At 48.6% G+C, this 17348-nt stretch overlaps 1 protein-coding gene across 1 annotated transcript in view; it reads left to right on the top strand.

The window, feature by feature from the left end:
• The window catches only part of LOC311353903 (pro-neuregulin-2, membrane-bound isoform-like), a gene marked incomplete at both ends in the record, with an annotated part of 48105 nt that overhangs the window by 14659 nt on the left and 16098 nt on the right, over window positions 1-17348 (top strand). The gene's annotated exons all lie outside the window — the stretch shown is intronic.

Below are 17348 nucleotides of genomic sequence, written 5' to 3'. Positions count from 1 at the left end.
CCCCACAGAGAGCGCGTGTGAGCTCCAGGAATGTGTTGATGGAAATCACAGCTGAACGTATGATTGCTCCAAACTCAGCAGTCATGCTGGGGCCTACCAGCAATACTTTTACACACACACACACACGCACACACACACACACACACACACACACAGACACACACACAAATACACATACATGCGTGAACACATACATAAACACATTGAGTACGCACACACAAGTGCGTGCACACGTACACACTCGCACACAAGCACACACACACAAACACACACACACACACACACACACACACGCCCCACAAACCCTTACGCACACCAGATGCAGTCACACCCACACACAAGCTCACGACCCCCATTCAAACAACCCCTGCACACACACACACACACACACACACTCATACACATACACAGACACAAACACACACACACACACACACAAAGAAGAAGAAAGAGAGGATGGGAGAAATGCGAGCGAGTGGCAGAAAACACAAACATGCACGCATGCATGCACAGCAGCATTTAAACGCATGTTCCTCTCCACACTTGAACTCCCCGTTTCCAGGCTCAACCCAGTGACCCCTCGCATAGACAACACACTAAACATGATTCACTGTTTGCTTTGGCTACCGACCAGGGATGGCTCTGTGTCCAAACAGTCACCCTACTCAAACTGTCCGTGCAGCACACAGACGAGTTACAATGTGCCATTCTCCCACAGCGTTTCCTATCCCACGACACACATATCTTCATCTCTGGGTACGTGTGTCATGTGACCCAGCATCATGCGCGTGGATCGGACACGGTCCTAATAAGACTCTTGTTCTGTTTTATTCAGGCTGGATGTGACCCAATTAGTCCCGTGTAAATCTCTAGGACCACATTGTGGACTTGGAGCTGTCTTTGTGACTGGTATTGGGGACTTTAGAGCTCTCTTTGTCTCGGTATTGACTGGGAACATTTGGATAGCTTTCGGATTATTCCTAAAGTGGAATTTGCCAGTCGCGTGGTATTGTTGTTAACGTCGATTTAATAAATTAGCCATTCATCTTAATAACATTAAATGTTCACTGCATAAAACGATATGTGTCTTTATCTAAAGAATTATTGACTGTATCATTCAGGTGCATTTTTTTATTTTATTTTCCGTAGCACTCATCGTATTTCCGCTGCCGTGATGTTTGGACAAGCAAAGCAAGAAAACAACTTGTCTTGAAGCATTGATTTATATTATGTGTGACTCATTTACCTATCTGCCCCGATTCGGTAAACATGACATGACTGCTTGACCCTTATTTAATTATTGTGCTAAGTGTCACACAGTATTGGAACACTAATACAGCTGGGCAGCGCACAAAAAAGAAATCCCCCTGTTTTTTGATGTGTTGCTTACATGAGGGCCCCCACTGGGCCCCCACCGGGCCCCATACACTGTCCTGCCAGTAAAACCTGAGCATCAATTCTGTGAAAGAGAAACTCGTACTACTGACTTGATAAACAGTCCGCCCCCAGCTTCCCCTTTCTCTGCACAAACTTCCCCCGGTGAAAGCCACGGGCCCCTGGTGCTGTATAACCTAGAGCCTCTCTACAACAGGGGCCCCTGGTGCTGTATAACCTAGAGCCTCTCTACAACAGGGGCCCCTGGTGCTGTATGACCTAGAGCCTCTCTACAACAGGGGCCCCTGGTGCTGTATAACCTAGAGCCTCTCTACAACAGGGGCCCCTGGTGCTGTATAACCTAGAGCCTCTCTACAACAGGGGCCCCTGGTGCTGTATAACCTAGAGCCTCTCTACAACAGGGGACCTAAAACTGTACTGCACTGGCTCCCAACTGTACAACACTGGCCCCTAGCTATGCAAGCCGTGCATCCTCCCTGATGACTCAACGGCAGGCGGGCGGCTCCTGGGTTGTGGCCGGCCTTGACGGCTGTCTGTATTGATCCGCATTGATCGGCAGCGTGAGTAATGGCATCCTGATCACATGGAAGCCGCCCGTACGCACATGTGCCACGGGGCCCCTGTGCTTTACGAGCCCATGCAGAGCTGTTTCTGCCGTTATTATTTTTAACCCCCCCCCCTCCCTCATTAATCACACCCGTTTTTTATTTATCACTTATTTTTATGCCGAGGTCAGGGTTATTTTTTTCTTCTTCATTTTCCCGCCACAAGCTCACATCTTGTTGCGGCCGTCGCCACGACGATGTGTTCCCAGCGGTGCCTTACGGGGGTCTGACGATGACGGCTCGCCGCCGCCGCTGCCGCACGTTTGAGGCGGTGGACGCGGAGACGCGGCGCCGCGGCGCGATGCGAGCGCACGCTGACGGATGTCTGAGTCCCGCCGCGGCCTTTTCAATCCAAACCCCCACGGCGAGGAGGAACAAACACAACGGGATCACGAGGAGAAGGCATCATAAAGACATCACCGTCCATAAATATAGCTCCTCTAATTACTACCCTGTCGCTCAGAGCTTTGATATCAGAGATCCATCTCTTAAATGGGACTCGTAAAGCGCATTGGTTATTAATATCCTTTTTGTTATTTCAATGTTTGGTCCTCCGGATCTATTTTAATCTATTGTTTGATCTATTTCTGATTCTATTTCTATTCACACACACACCCACACACACACAAACCTACACCCACTCACACCTACACACATACATACACAGACACAACCACACACACACACACACATACCTACAGACACTCATACCTACACAAACACACACACATATCTACACACCCTCGTACCTAACCCCACCCCCCCCACAGACGCTCACACCAGACCTACATGCACACAAACCAACACACACATATCTACAGTCACACTCGTACACAGCCACCCACACGCGCACGCACGCACACGCACACACACAAACACACACAGTCTTTATTGGTCATGCTGATCAGTGTCGGGTGTTAATGGCTGACTCTTTATGGGGGTTAACTAGTTAGACCGAGGTGGGGTGTTAGCCCAATTAGCTGGCTTTAGCCCGCAGCATGAACACAATCACAGTGTGAGCCACACAATGTGAAGACCAACGCAGCTGTGGTGCCTGGCCAAACACGCAGCAACACCCGATTGAACTGGAAGGCCATAAGGTATTGGTTTTGCCAGACCTGGGTAATTTATCCCCCGGGGGAGGGGGGGGGGGGGGGCGGGGGGGGGGGTCAGAGGCCATATGTGGCATGTGGGCCCTGCGCCTCAAAGTCAAAGAGTGACCTATAATTAAAACCTCTGCACGGGGGCCCTTCGTCCAGTCGCTCTGCCGCTGGTTCCGAGGGGCCCCACCTTTTAGCAGTTAGGGGGTGACAGTTCAAAAAAAAAGTGCGTGGCGCTAATAACGGATTAGCGGCTAGCTAGCCGAGTGACGACACGTGAGCAGAGCTCCAGGAGGCCGGTCTGCAGCGGGGGGGGAGGGGGGGGGGTGGTGTAAGATGAGATAAGACGAGATGAGATGCTAAGACGTACCTTGTGAATGTACCAAGTAAAAGTACCGAGACGAGTATTAAAAAGAGATGAGAACATTTTGAACATCCACGACATATCTACGCGTACAGCACGGACACGAAGCGTCCGTGCTGTACGTGCCACCCCCACCCCCCCTCCCCCCCCCCCCCGCCGCCGCCGCCGCCGTCGACTCGAGCGTTGCGTTGTGTGGTTGCCGGCGCCGTTAGCGCGTGTGAGCGGCCGGGCCGGGTGACGCACATCTCCGCACCGCGCGGCGGTGGCGGCGGCGGCGGCGGCTAATAAAGTGCTCCCATAAGCGCAGTCCATTTACCCCAGAGCCCGCGGGCCAGGTACTTAGCACGGCAACGGTGGGGTTATTGTACGAGGTTAAACACCGCACAATAGGTGCCTGACAACGCTATAAACCGCCACTAAATCCCCTACACGCCCTGTCTATTCCCTTTTTCTTTTCCATTTTTTTTTTCTCTCTTTCTGCCCTTCTTTTCATTATCCCCCTCGCCCCTCCCCCCCCCCCCCCCCCTCCCTCCCACTTCTCGAGTTTTTCGCCCCGAATTTCCCAAGCGGTGATGAATAGGAAGAGCTCTCCGTGTTTTTTTAAAGGTGTCGTTGGCCTCCGGGGGCGAAGGTATACTTACCATTCCAACGCCCCCGCGCTGACGAACGCCAGCACTGTAGTTTGTCTGCCCCAGCTGTCTCCACCCCCCTCCCCCGTCCCCAACCGGCCATCACTCCATCACTCCGCTGTGCAACAGACGCCTACCTTCAGCGACGCTTCTCGCACCTTTGTAACTGTGCGGCAGTAGCCCTGGGTGATTCCATGTGAGGAGGGAAGGGGGGGGGGGGGGGGGGGGTGTTGTAACTACGGTGTGGCGTGTGGGTGGGTGTGTGTGTGTCGGCGTGTGTTAGCATGTAGCGGAAGGATGACGTGTGTTTCGGCATTTTGTCGCGTGACTCTGTGGGCGTCGCCGCGCGCCAGCGTGTGGTCGCAGACCTCGGCGTGTGTGTGTGTGCGTGTGTGTGTGTGTGTGTGTGTGTGTTTGAGTGTGTTACACGGGGCGTGCGTCGGGTGTGTTCTCTGTGGCTTTGGGTGCAAGCGTGGCTCGTCTGCCGCGCGGCGGTGAAGGTTAGCTTTGTGGACGTTCGGCCGGTGGGAGCACGCGGGTACAGGCGGGCGGGGATGGATTAGCGCTCTGTTGCTAAACATTGGAACTCACTAGCGTGCGGTTGTGGATGTTAATGTAAATGCCCCCCCCCCCCCCCCCCGCCAACCACTAAAATGGAAATAGAAATTCTCGACGCGGTTGGGATTCTGTCTCCCATAATCCGTACATTCCCCCCACCCCCCCCACCTCCCCCCCCCGTTCCTCCTCGAGGGCCACAGCACTTGTGGCGGCGGTCTGCCTTTCGAAGGATTTCTTTCGGGGGGGAGGGGAGGGGAAGTGGTGAGGAGAGGGGGGAGCGTGCGGAGAGAAACAAACACAGTGATGTTTTTTACTTTTATAAACAAAGGGGGGGGGGGGGGGGAGGATCCTTGAAAAGTCTCAGAGGCTCGGGACTTTCTGGGAACGCCAGCTCCAAATAAGGACTGCTTGGTATAGATGTGTGAATCTGGTGCAAGTCTCTCCCGAGACAGGACCCAGCTGTCGGGGCGGGGAAACGGAGCGGACGACCTTAGTGCTCCTTATGGTCCAGTCTGAACTTTAGTAAACTGTGACTTTTGCGTGCCGTTGTCGTACTGATTGTTTCGCTGGAGGTGCGTGCGGAGTCATGCAGTGTTGTGTTCGTGTTGTGCAGTGCCTCTGGTGTTATTTGAAGGAGGTTTTGTTGTAAACGCAGTGTTTTCCTTCCCGTCGCCAACTTTCTAGTTGACGGGACAACAGAAGTGGCAAGAGATGCCACAATAGATTTCCCCCGGCGGACAAGTATAAGCTTTCTCGGTAATAGACGATATATTGATTACATTTGATGCTGTGAAGCCCTCATTGTTGTCCAAGAAAACGTGAACAAGAAAATCCCCAAGACATTCAATCTCTGTGGGCAGCAGAATCCGTCGCTAGGTGTGCTATCATCCAGTTTTCCCGTTTATCCATTATTGTTTGTCAATTTTTTTTTTTTTCCCGTTGGCAACACTGAGTCACGGGAACGAGCTGCTCTCCCTTTACTCCGGATCGTCGTCATGACGTGCTCTGCCGCTCGTCATGGAAACCAGTCACTTCCTGGGTGACATGGTTTCTAACCGCAGGTAAACAGAAAAAAAAAAAAAGAAGAAGAAAAAAATAGGCCAGGCAGTCCAGGATCCTCGGCGTCCGACCCCCCCCCCCCTCCTCCTCCTCCTCCTCCTCCTCCTCCGTGGTTCACCTGTAAACACGCTGGGAGCGTCGGGACGCCCAACCCCCTTTGGCTTGATCCTCCACCAACCTGTCCCACCTGTATCCACCCAGGTCTCTCCCCGCCCAGGTCTCTCCCCCGTTGGGTGCTACGGCGTCTCCCGAAAACACTGTGGATTCCCCCGCCCCCCCCCCCACCACCACCACCACCACCCCACCCGACCCTACTCCTCACGGTACCTGTGATCACACGGGTCTCGTCGACATCAACAAGCAACGGCAACGGTATCCGTGACAAACGCCAACGCACGTCCCGATAAGGCCGCGCTCCCCCCCCCCCACCCCCCGTCCGCGGCGGTTTTGTGAGCAGGGGTTGTGCAACCGCACCGCCCTGCTGCTCCTGCTCTTTCTTCTCTTTTTTTCGGTTCTGCCTTCATCGGGAGGCCAGGGCGTCGGGCAAGACCAGACACATGCCTGCATGTTGTTAGGAAATGGCAGCAGGATACAGAGATCAGAGCTCAGAGCCGGTTATGGCGGCACTGGAGGTGGTGTTCGGTGGGAGCCGGTGGGTGGTAGGCTTACGTGTGTGTGTGTGTGTGTGTGTGTGTGTGTGTGTGTGTGTGTGTGTGTTTTGTGATTTTTTTGGTGATTTTCTTTTTCTAGCGTATTGATGAAAGCTATGTTTCTACTTTGATATTGATGACTTTTTTAAAAAGGGTATTGCAGGTCGTCATGTGATTGGCTCGGTGTTTCGGTGTGTGAGGTAGATGTAGTTATGATTGCCTCTTTTTCTCCTGCGCTGTGTAGTATGTGCGGGTGGTAGGGTTATGTGTGTGTGTGTGTGTGTGTGTGTGGGGTGGATTTTTTGGCAGCCACTATGTATTGATAAAAATCTATTTTTGCTACTTTTTTTTTTCCGCCAGTGAAGTAGGTCTTATTTAGTCTAAAGTAGGTGCTCCCGGCTCCTTTTGTCCTGTGCAGAGCGGGTCTACCTCCAAGGTCGGCCGTTGCTACTTCTTCCCTAACCTTGCCCTTGGTTTCACGTTTCTATGACAGTAGATTGAAGTGGGAACTCAACACAAATTCCCGTTTTTGAAATACACCAGCGTCCTTTTTTTGTCATGCGCTAATTGTTGTCACATTCTTGAACCCCGCGAAATGTCCAAGCCCATTATACTCTCAAATGTCAAAACACATCTTTATCCAATTACCTTGACTACCTTATCCATGCAATGATTTCTTCTTTCTTTTTTCGGTGTCGTATCTTATGCGTGCATTCCATCTCTGTCAGAATGCAAACGAGGGAAAAGCGCGGTGTGTTTTATCTGCGCAATTCCACAAGGAAAGTTAATGTTACAGTAGGGTGGATGGAAGCCTCCCAAATGTAGCACACATGCATGCAGGGAAATATATAGCGAGGCCAAGCTGAGAAGGAGAGAATCCTCTGGCTCCGCTGTAACCAGAGACTTGCCACAGGATCTCTGCCAAGAGCTGCAAGATGAGGAGACCCAGAAGGGGATTCAGGAGTTTCACTTACTTGATATATAAACCGGCCTTGTGGATGTGAAGCACGTGAGCTTTGTACCAGAGTTGTTGTACAGTACATACCATGTTGTACAAAGCCATCGCTCCCACCACCACCACCACCATCGCCGCCGCCTCGACCACCACTAACACCTCCCCGAAACCATCACCACCACTTCCATCACCTCCATCACCTCCTCACCTCCAACACATGACACCACTACCGCAAGAGGGAATACCATCGCCACCGAAATACTGCCGTTATCACGTCCACTAGAACCCCCCCCATACCCTCCGCCACCACCACTACCACCACCACCACCACCACCACCTCCCCTTACACCACCCATCTCCCCATACACCCCGCAGACGTTTGCTTCACCTAAACATGCGCAGTTTTACATCATCATCATCATCATCATCATCATCATCATCCTCATGCGGTCTCTCATTTTGATGTTCTAATCTCTTCCACGGTAGACATCCTTATTCCAACAAATTCAAGTGTGTGGATTTTAGGGAGATTTGTCACAACTAAATATGTGGACTAATTAGAGGCAGAAATGAATGATATTCCTCATAATTCAGATTGTGGGAATAAACAGGGTTGGAGTTGACCTATAACTACGATTAGATAAAAGGCGAAGGACTCCCTTCTCTGTTTGCATGAGCCAGCACTTTATTCATGTAGCCCATATAATAACACTTGTATGAGCTATGGGTTGAACAGAGACCATTAAACAGATTGTTGTCTTAAGCACAAATTGAGCCCTTTGTTTAGCTAAGCCGCTTGTGTAAATATGTTAGCTATTTTTTTCGCCTGATAAAAACCTCCTAAATCTGTCATAAAATGTATCCTTTATCCAGACCCTGCTGCTTCTACCGTTAGAAACCCGGCAAAGTAACGCAGACCAGATGGGTCCTGATGCAGCTCTTTACCATGTTTTGAATAACTTCTCCTCCTGCATTTAATCTGTTCCGTGTTTGACATGAACCTCCCCGTTGATGTACGGCCCAGAAAGAAAGAAAAAAAAAAAACACTAACCGACCACATTCAAGCTGCGGTGAATTACAAACATTTGTCGTACATCAGGACTACACGTGTTTAATTCCGCCGCACCACAGCGGCACCGACCGCAGGACGATTTAAAAAGTATTTTATTGGACAGTTGTGTCGCTTGATGCAAGTGCCGTGAAGTGCGGTGAGCCGCGGTGCGCAGAGGCTCCATTCCCCCCCCTTCCCGCTTTCTTTCTTTCTTTCTTTCTTTCTTTCTGTCCTCCCCCCCTCCCCCTCCACCCCCCCCCCCCCCCCCCCCCCTCCTGCACAGGCACGGAGGTACCCCGAGAGGTAGAAAGCCCTTTCGACGGGGACCTCTCTTTTCATTTTTACGATTTTCCTAGAACCCTTTGGAGAGAGCGTGGAAAGACGGACATGTTTATGAAGGTTTCCAGATGGCCTCACTAACACCCACAGCTTTTCTTCTCAGTTCTTGGCCCATGAAGGATTAATCAAAGTCACCGGCAGGGACTGATGGTTAAACACTGCAGCTCTGGCTCTTACTCTTGGGGGCTGGGGCGGGGGGGGGTTGATGGTGGTGGCGGGGGGTTAGTGGTGGTGGTAGGGGGTGATGGTGGTAGGGTGTGTGGGGGGGGGGGGTGCTGAAGTCTTTTAGACTCCAGCCCTAGACTCAATCCGCAGGTTACACCACCCTGGAGAGGTGGTGGTGGATGTAGGCGGTGGTGGCGGTGGGGTTGGGGGAGTTAAAGGCACAGGGAGAACTCATGATGACCTTAGTGGAATAACTGCAGATTTATTAAGATATAAATATCTCTGAAGAAGTCTGAAGAATCCTCCTTCTGAGTCTGTGTGATCCTTGTTGACAGAGGAATGTTGCTCTGAAGTCCGGAGATAAGGGGCAATGGGGGATATCAGCCAATAGGACACACCTGACCCTGGCTTGCTCGGGTGTAGGGGGATGGATGGGGTCCGCTATGGACAGACTTATGGTACAGTGATGGAGGAGTGTTGGCCTTGGAACATACCACAACCAACTCTAACTGGCAGCTCGCCTCAGACAGCCGTACATACCAATACAGGAGGGGGAAGCATAGTGGAGGGGGGAGGGTGATCTACTCCCAGCTGAAAGATTCTGGGTTTGATCCCAAATCCGTGCGCAAGATGTGCTACCCGCTCCTTGATTACCGGTTTTTCTATTCACCTTGTGTTGCTTTGGATGGAAACGTCTGTTGAATGGCTAAATCGTAAAATAGGAAAACGCTCTGTTGTTTTTCAGGGTTTGACTGCATGCAGGCAGTAGACTATCAATTACCCCGAGACCGGTTTCTACAGAACGTTGGTTTGTCACTTTAATGACACAAAAAAGCACCAGGAAATTAACAAATGACAGTATTTGTTCTGGCGTCCTCTGTGATCAGGCCGAGGCCTCTCTTTTGTTTCGTCCATTTTTAGCCTCTCCGCGGCCGCTCTGCCTCCTGGAGATAAACGCAGATAGAAACCTGTAAATATAGATCAAAACTTGTAAACATAGATAGAAACTTTGTGAGTAGAAGGAAAACACTGAGCACAAAAATATCTCCCGCCCAACTGGCTAAAATATTAGAACTAACACGATCAAAGGTAATCAAATGTTCTGAACACCGGCCACATCCTGCTCTCTTTGTTCCAATCTCTACAGGAGCTTTAGGGCTATGAAGCCGTTGTAAAATAGGACGATTTAAAGGAGAACTAACCACGCTTTTTGACCAATCAATCGACGGAAATCATTTATGTTTTATTTGCGTTGATATGTTTCACAAAACATCTAAACAGGAGACGGAAATAAAACATACATGATGTATACTATCTATAACATGCAATGTACAGTCAATAGTATGCTACCATTTGCCATATGCTATGGTATGAAATGATATAGTATACTACATGCTACGGTATGCTATAATAAGCTACATGCTATTATGTGCTATAGGATAATAGGCGATAATAGCTCCGCGGTTAGACGTCAGCGTGCAATAGAGGAACATCCAGCAGACATACGTAACTGTCATCCACGGCCATCAGACATCAATCAAACGCAAACGCCACAGGCGGAGAGAGGGGAACGCGTGAGCTACGGCCGACTCCTGAGTGGAGCATAAGTTACGGCCTGATGGAAGAAGCCATAAACACATCCAGAGAAATTAGCAGTGGCTGACATCAGTCGAGAGGGCCTTGGGTGTCGTGGGGTACTAACCCAGTCCAACCAGATCAGGGAACTATTAACCCGTGCCCAGGGCACCCAGTGGGCGAGTTAAAGCCGCTTACCGCCGCCGTTACCCGTCTGACACAAAGCCAGTCAAAGCCAGCCCATCCACTGACGGGATTTATGCCACGCAAGCTGCCCCAACACACACGCCATAATAGATTATTAATAGCCGGGCCGCTAATCACTACAGTAATAAAAAGCCCCTTTTAAAGTGGCTTTGCAGTGCAGCTCCACAGTGAGGTGCAGAGAGCAGAGGGTGCAGATCTCCAGCAAGTAAACACACGTACGCACGGTGGTGCCAGGACGTCCGCTGTCACAACAGGCAGGAGTATGTGTTTGTGTGTGTGTGTGTGTGTGTGTGTGTGTGTGTGTGTGTGTGTGTGTGTGTTTGTCTGTGTGTGTGTGTGTGTGTGTGTGTTTCTAGATCTGCAGCCGATTAAATGGTTGCATTGTGTTCAGCTGAGGTATGCCAGGAGATGTATTCTGTCTTTTGCTTTTTTTTGTTTGCGTGCTTTTTTTTAATCAAAACTAATCTGCATGTGTCAATCTACCGAAAGGGCCACATTCCTGGAAGACTTTAGCCCATCTAAAGGAGGAGGGTATGTTTAAAGGAAAGCCACAATGCTCCGATTTGATGACTCCTAATTGCATGGTTGGTGATTATGAAATATTATTGTGAAATCAGCAGCACGTACACGGTGAAAGGGCTTGTAAGGTTGTGTTCTTTTGTAGTTTCAGGCAAGCACGGAACCTCAAATGGTATCTACTTGCATTATGTTCCAATTGAATCATGTAATGATTAGTTTATTTAAGACATTAAACTAATATGCAAACGATGGCATTGCAGATACTGTAAGATAGCGCACAGGTTTTACATTTCGGTTATTCCTGTGCTGTACTAAACCTGGAAAGTATCTCCCAGTCAACCAGGTACGTCCGTTGATCTATCCAGCCTTCTCCAAAACTAATCTTATCTTCTATAGTTATTATTGCCAAAACAGATCGCCGCGAGGCGTTCTGATGGAGGCCTATTGTCCCAGACTTAATAGCTTTACGCAGACACAAAAACACAGAGTGTTCACTATTCCAGTGTCTGTCGGTTCCGACGTACCATCCAAACAATTTGACCTTCAACCAGGAGGTCAAAGGGCTGCTTATTCTCAATCTGTTTGTTTGTTGAGCACTTTTCTCTTCTGTCTTCGTTCAGCACCTAGAGACAGGATGCCATCGTGTTTCAACTTGCAATCGATAATAACTGACTTCAAAGTGTCGGGCAGAACCCAAGGTGTATGTAGGACCAAAAGTGACAACAACAAAAATAGGGCATTCTTCCCCCAACTCCTCTTTTAAGGTTTTATGACGGTCAAAGTATTGTTCCAGTGGCCATTTTGTAAAATAATCTAAAATCTGTGAAATCGTGGATGTTTTGCGAAACGGCTAGATAAGCATTTTTTCCCGAACAGTTTTATAGATTTGCTTAATCTGCTTTTTGCATTTTTTGGAGCAAGGGATTACAAAGCATTAATGGTGGATGCATTACAAGTCCTCTTGCCAATCTGAACCTGAAGGGAGCTCTACAGGCTACTCATGCACGCTGCACAGCCATGCTTTCTCTGCTTTTACTGCTGGGTCGTTCGGACAACAGACACCAGATGAATGTTGAATTTGTGTTTTGGTCTGTTTTATCAATTTGTTTCATAATTTGTATCAGGTTGAATATGAAAAGGTAAATCTACTATTGAATTTGCAATGTGGGGAGAATTTCATTTTGATTTGAAAGCCATTTTTGGTGGTGCTGCACATGATTGCATTTTAGGTTCATAAAGGTTACGTGTTCCCAAACTTGACGTCTCGCACACGGTGGTCTCAAAGCTACCAGGTTAGATTCCTGGCTCAGGGCCAGCCGACATGAAGTTTGAATGTTCTCAGTTTGACTAATTTGAGACTCAAAGTAAATTTGTGGTGTGGGTGCCTACTGTAACATTCTCGTCTTATGAGACTAACCGTAATTACCCCCTCCTGAATGGGAAGGTGTGTTCATGTCAACCTCTGAGTTGAAAATATGGGAACTTTCTGACAGCCCTGATAATCCGCTGTTGCTTCCCATGATATTGACCAAAAAAACGAAGAACATTTCAGTATATTATATTTGATTGAAGTCAAGTTCTATATGAATTAGGTGTATTCACTTCAACCTTCATAATTGCTCTAGTATGGCATGGCCACACAACCCACGTGTCATTACGTACTTCAGACTGTTTGCCGCTGTGCTCATTGTCAGATGGTTATAGGCTCCGCCCCCCGTCACCTCTGACTCTGACCCCTGTGACCTTGACCTGGAAATTGACAAGATGGATGTTTAGTTGGTAAACCTGAGCGCAAACCTGATTTGACTATGGCGGCGTGCTTCACATCTGCTTAAGTAATTAAACACTGGTGTCGTGTTGTTGATGTTTCTTGCAACACGGACCTTTCAAGAGACAGATGGTCTGAACCACATCAGTAAACAACCCAAACAAACCACCGCACGAGCCAGCTACTCCTCACCGCGTCACACTCCCAGCTGGACGTCAAACGCAGTCTCCAGTGTCGTGGACGTGTGTGTGCGTTGCGGCCCCGTTCCCCCCGGTCCTCCTCCCTCCCATCTCCCTCTCCTTCTTGGACGTGACGTTCCTCTGATGTCATTTCCGGTCGGTATGCCCCGATGTGACCCCTTGTATTCGAAGGCCCTGTCATTATTCGAAGTCGGTTCCGTAAACACGTAGCAGAGCGGTGTGGTAAACACGGCCAGATGACCGAAGCGGAGGCCCTTGAAGAGGCTGCATGTGTGTCTCCAGCGCTGGGGAACAACATCTGACACCTAAAGAGGCCCCCGAACTCCTAACTTCCCAGTGATGCGCTGGGAAGAGCCTGAGAGCCATGTACGGTTAAAGTCTTTGTGTTTGTTTGTGGGGAAAACACCTTTTTTTTGATTGGCTCTACGTCATTGATACGGCTCTGTTCCTCAGGACATGTTTGTTTGCAGACGCTTTGGTTCCAATCGTCAACATCTGAATGACCTTCTCAGCTCCTTTCCCGGAATGCTTTGTCTCCTCTGACATGTTTCAGGGATTTCGTCGTGCCATTCCGAGCCGGAGGGCATGAGAGTCACAAATAAAATCGTGCTCCCTGTTATAATTACCCCTGCTATTGAAAACCCAACCCCTGAAGCATCCATGCCCATGTCATCTCACTCTCGCGTCCTCTATACTTTGATAGACCTCACTACCAATTATAAGCACTGGGTAGCATCTTAGCATCTTTTATAGGTATTCCTCTTAGTTCATCGCATCAACACATGCTAAGTTCTTATCCGATCCAATTGATCAAATATCTGCAAAAAGTCCTGCCTGTAGTGCCCGTTTATCTGGCAGAAACATTTCAAAGGATATATTTAGTTTAGTCTGGTAGTTTGATTACAGACTTGTACCAGTGAAATTAGCTCAGAGTAGTGGTTCAGATGTTCGACTACCAGGTGACAGGTACTGGGTTCAACCTGCCCCAATGTCCACAGCCTTCGGGCGTCCTTGAGCAAGAGGCCCCCTAACCTTACAGGTTTCTAGATTCACTGGGAGTCACTTTGGATAAAGCATCTGCCAAATGACAAAACAGTAAACGGGAAACTTTGTAGACCTTTAGAAAGACAAGCGCTTATACAATGATCAAGTGAACGTTGCATGTGTTGCATGTGCTGCATGGGCTGCATGTGTTTGCATGTGTCTGCATGCGAGCTGTGTCCACGCCGCCCGCCTGTGAGCCTGGCAGCTCAGGTTGCACTCCCGGGAGAGCTTCCTCTTGGCCGCGGGCTACAGGGATAGAGGGTTAAACGGTGCTACGCCCTGCCATGGCTGCACTGTACCTGGAGAGAGAGAGAGAAAAAAAAGAGGATCTTCTTGTGATAATACTGCCAAAGGTCACCCGCGTGATGGCTTGTCATGCGTGACACAAACAGCGCCGGTTCGCGCGCCTGTCAGTAGCGCTCTTCAACACTCTGGTTGTGTTTGAACGGGTTGCTGCCGCCGAGTGTGGAAGTGGAACGTGTGAAAAAAGCGGGAAAAAAAATACCTTGGGGTTTTCTTTGCAACAGAGAACCGATTCTGAGTCACTTTGTCTTCTCTAGTCGTTGCCTGGTAAACAGGAGTATGGGGAATATGCATCTCATCTCGGAGGAGATCCACAGCAGCACAATGTAGGAAAGGGTCCTTCAGTGAACGCAGTGGTTAAAGCCATGCTGCATTGGCTCACGTTGACACAGCTTCTGCTCTGTTTCTGAACACGCTCTCTCTGACTCATGCATCATGTGTACGACCGAGGAGTTAGTTGATGTACAGCTTCCTAGGCTAATGTGAGTGGTTCCCCACATCGTTACAATTATCAATACGCTGCTCAATAGTGGCTCCTAGTGGCCAACCGGGAACAACAGGGCTTCCCAAACCCATTTGATGAAATGAGTATAGTTCATCCAGAGCTCTGAGTAAACAAGAGGCCAGCCCACTAGATCAGTCATGGCTTCCTCGACACAGAGAAGCTGCTAAAATGTAGCTTTACATGACCTAAACACAGTTTGCCTTGTCCATGACAAACGATATACATGCATGTGTGTGTGTGTGTGTGTGTGTGTGCGTGCGTGCGTGTGTGCGTGCATGCATGGGTGCGTGTGTGTGGGTGGGTGGATGTGTTCAGATATGTGTGTGCATGTGTTTACATGTGTGGGTGGGTGTGTTTAGGTATGTGTGCTTTTACAAGGATCAATACATGGGCGCATTTCATTAAACTCCAACCACACGTCAAAGATGAGGGATTAAGCAAGACGAAGCCAAGAAAGATGGCCGCTGAAAACTATTTGAAGCAGCACTCGACACGCTTTCAGATAACTCGCCTTCATATATCTTGTCCCCTGGGTGCTTTTTATGAAGGGGCAAGGTCATATATACAAATGTAAGCATTCCACAATTAAAACAGACAGCTAAAAATACACTGTATTATGTAAACCTGGGCTTCACGGGGAGACAAGTTGATCAGTGGACATAAAGGCCCTTCAAAGGCGTTTAACAACCTTCCAGCGCCTGCGTCTCCATCTACGCCTGACTCGTTCCAGATGCCTATGCGGCAAACACACTTCCACCTCTGCTACGGCCATAGCTGATTCTTCAACACTCGATGGTCAACACTTATACCACTTAACTCCATCTTAACTCCAAATCCATTTTGGATGTCAGTGCTTTTACATGCAGAAGGGCACAATGAAGAGTTAGGTGGAGACCTTGCTGTTGTCTAGCTGTTTCATTCAAAGCATTTGGTGGTTTTTAAGATGGTAGGTCTGAAATGGGTCAGGCTCTAAGTAATCTTTAATTGATTGGATAACTATTGACAGAGTATCAGATAGATGCCGTTACCCAACAGTTCTCTTGTTTTGAATAACACTGAAGACTTATTTGTTGTTTACATTGTCACTTTGTCTTGGTTGCGGTTTGTTTTACAGTTTTAGCAGTGGGGTTGTAGATTGTCATGTAGTTGAAAAGTATAACAAACATGTTGACGTGAGCAACGTCAAATCTTGACTTGTTGATAATATAAATTCAAGTATTGTGAGCTGAAAAAAGTGACAAAATGCAAGATGTTCAATATTAGTATGTTGTCATATTTGAGCATTGTAAATATTGTATGTCCAAATTAGGAATTATTTTTCTAACAAAAACAAACACAAATTGTGAAATAAGTATGAACAAATATTAGTCTAAAGTCTATGTCTCAATAAATCTGTTGTTAGATTTCACCACAGTTGCTGCCTCTCTCTGCAAGGCGTGCTGCAGAATCCACCCCACTGTGGCACCAGTTTGATTTGTGAAATGCTATCCTCCCCGCAGCATTCAGCCAACTAAATGTCAGCGATGCAATCCCTGTTGAATACAATATTGGCACACTGTCTTGTCTCAACGTTTTACACCGCATGAATGCTCATCTTGATGTATTCTAGTTGTGGTTTTTTTTCCCGCAAAACCATCGCGAGCCATTGTCTTTTACAGCCGGCAGGCTTGCATTATCATGCTAATGCTAACGTATTCTATCAGCGCTTATATTCAATATATTCACATGCTTTGCATTGCAGGCATGCTAATACAGACGTGCAGGTAGCACACACACACACACACGCATATATAATGTCCTATTGTTGTGTCTGTGGCTTCCATTCGTCTTCCTCAAGCCCGATCCTGTCAGCGTATAACTCTCTCAACACTCCCAGTTATCTGTCTTGCTGCCGCGTCTCATAAGGGAAGAGCAGACTTCAACACCCAACACATTATTTCTACGGAGTCCCGGGGATTAACGGCAGAAACATGACATTTCAGGTCGTTCCAAGCACCTGACTCATCCCATAAACAACGCCTACGTTATCTGGGTGGGGGGGGGGAAATATTTATGTTTGCTCACAGAACTTCTCCAGATCTTGTCAACACCGTTGAGAGACACAATTAACTTCAGAGCGTTGCGTTATTCCGGACCAACAGTGGGCAACGCACAGAGATAATTGAGAACTGGGATGAAAGGTGGCGTGTGGATCTCTGCTCCACGCGATAGTATCACTGGAGGAAGTGGGGTGACGGTGTGCTGGACGAGTGCGGCGTTGTGTTTGGTCAAGTACGCGTGCTTGAAATCATGATCTTCTTCTCTTTATTCACAAGTCCAAACACACTGTTCTCTTGGTGTAAATACAATTGAGCAAA

This window comes from Micromesistius poutassou (genome assembly GCF_964030765.1).
Source record: "Micromesistius poutassou genome assembly, chromosome: 10".
Classification (NCBI taxonomy): Eukaryota; Metazoa; Chordata; class Actinopteri; order Gadiformes; family Gadidae; genus Micromesistius; species Micromesistius poutassou.
The sequence above is the reverse complement of the archived record's forward strand: the minus strand, read 5'-3'. Positions and strand labels throughout refer to the sequence as shown.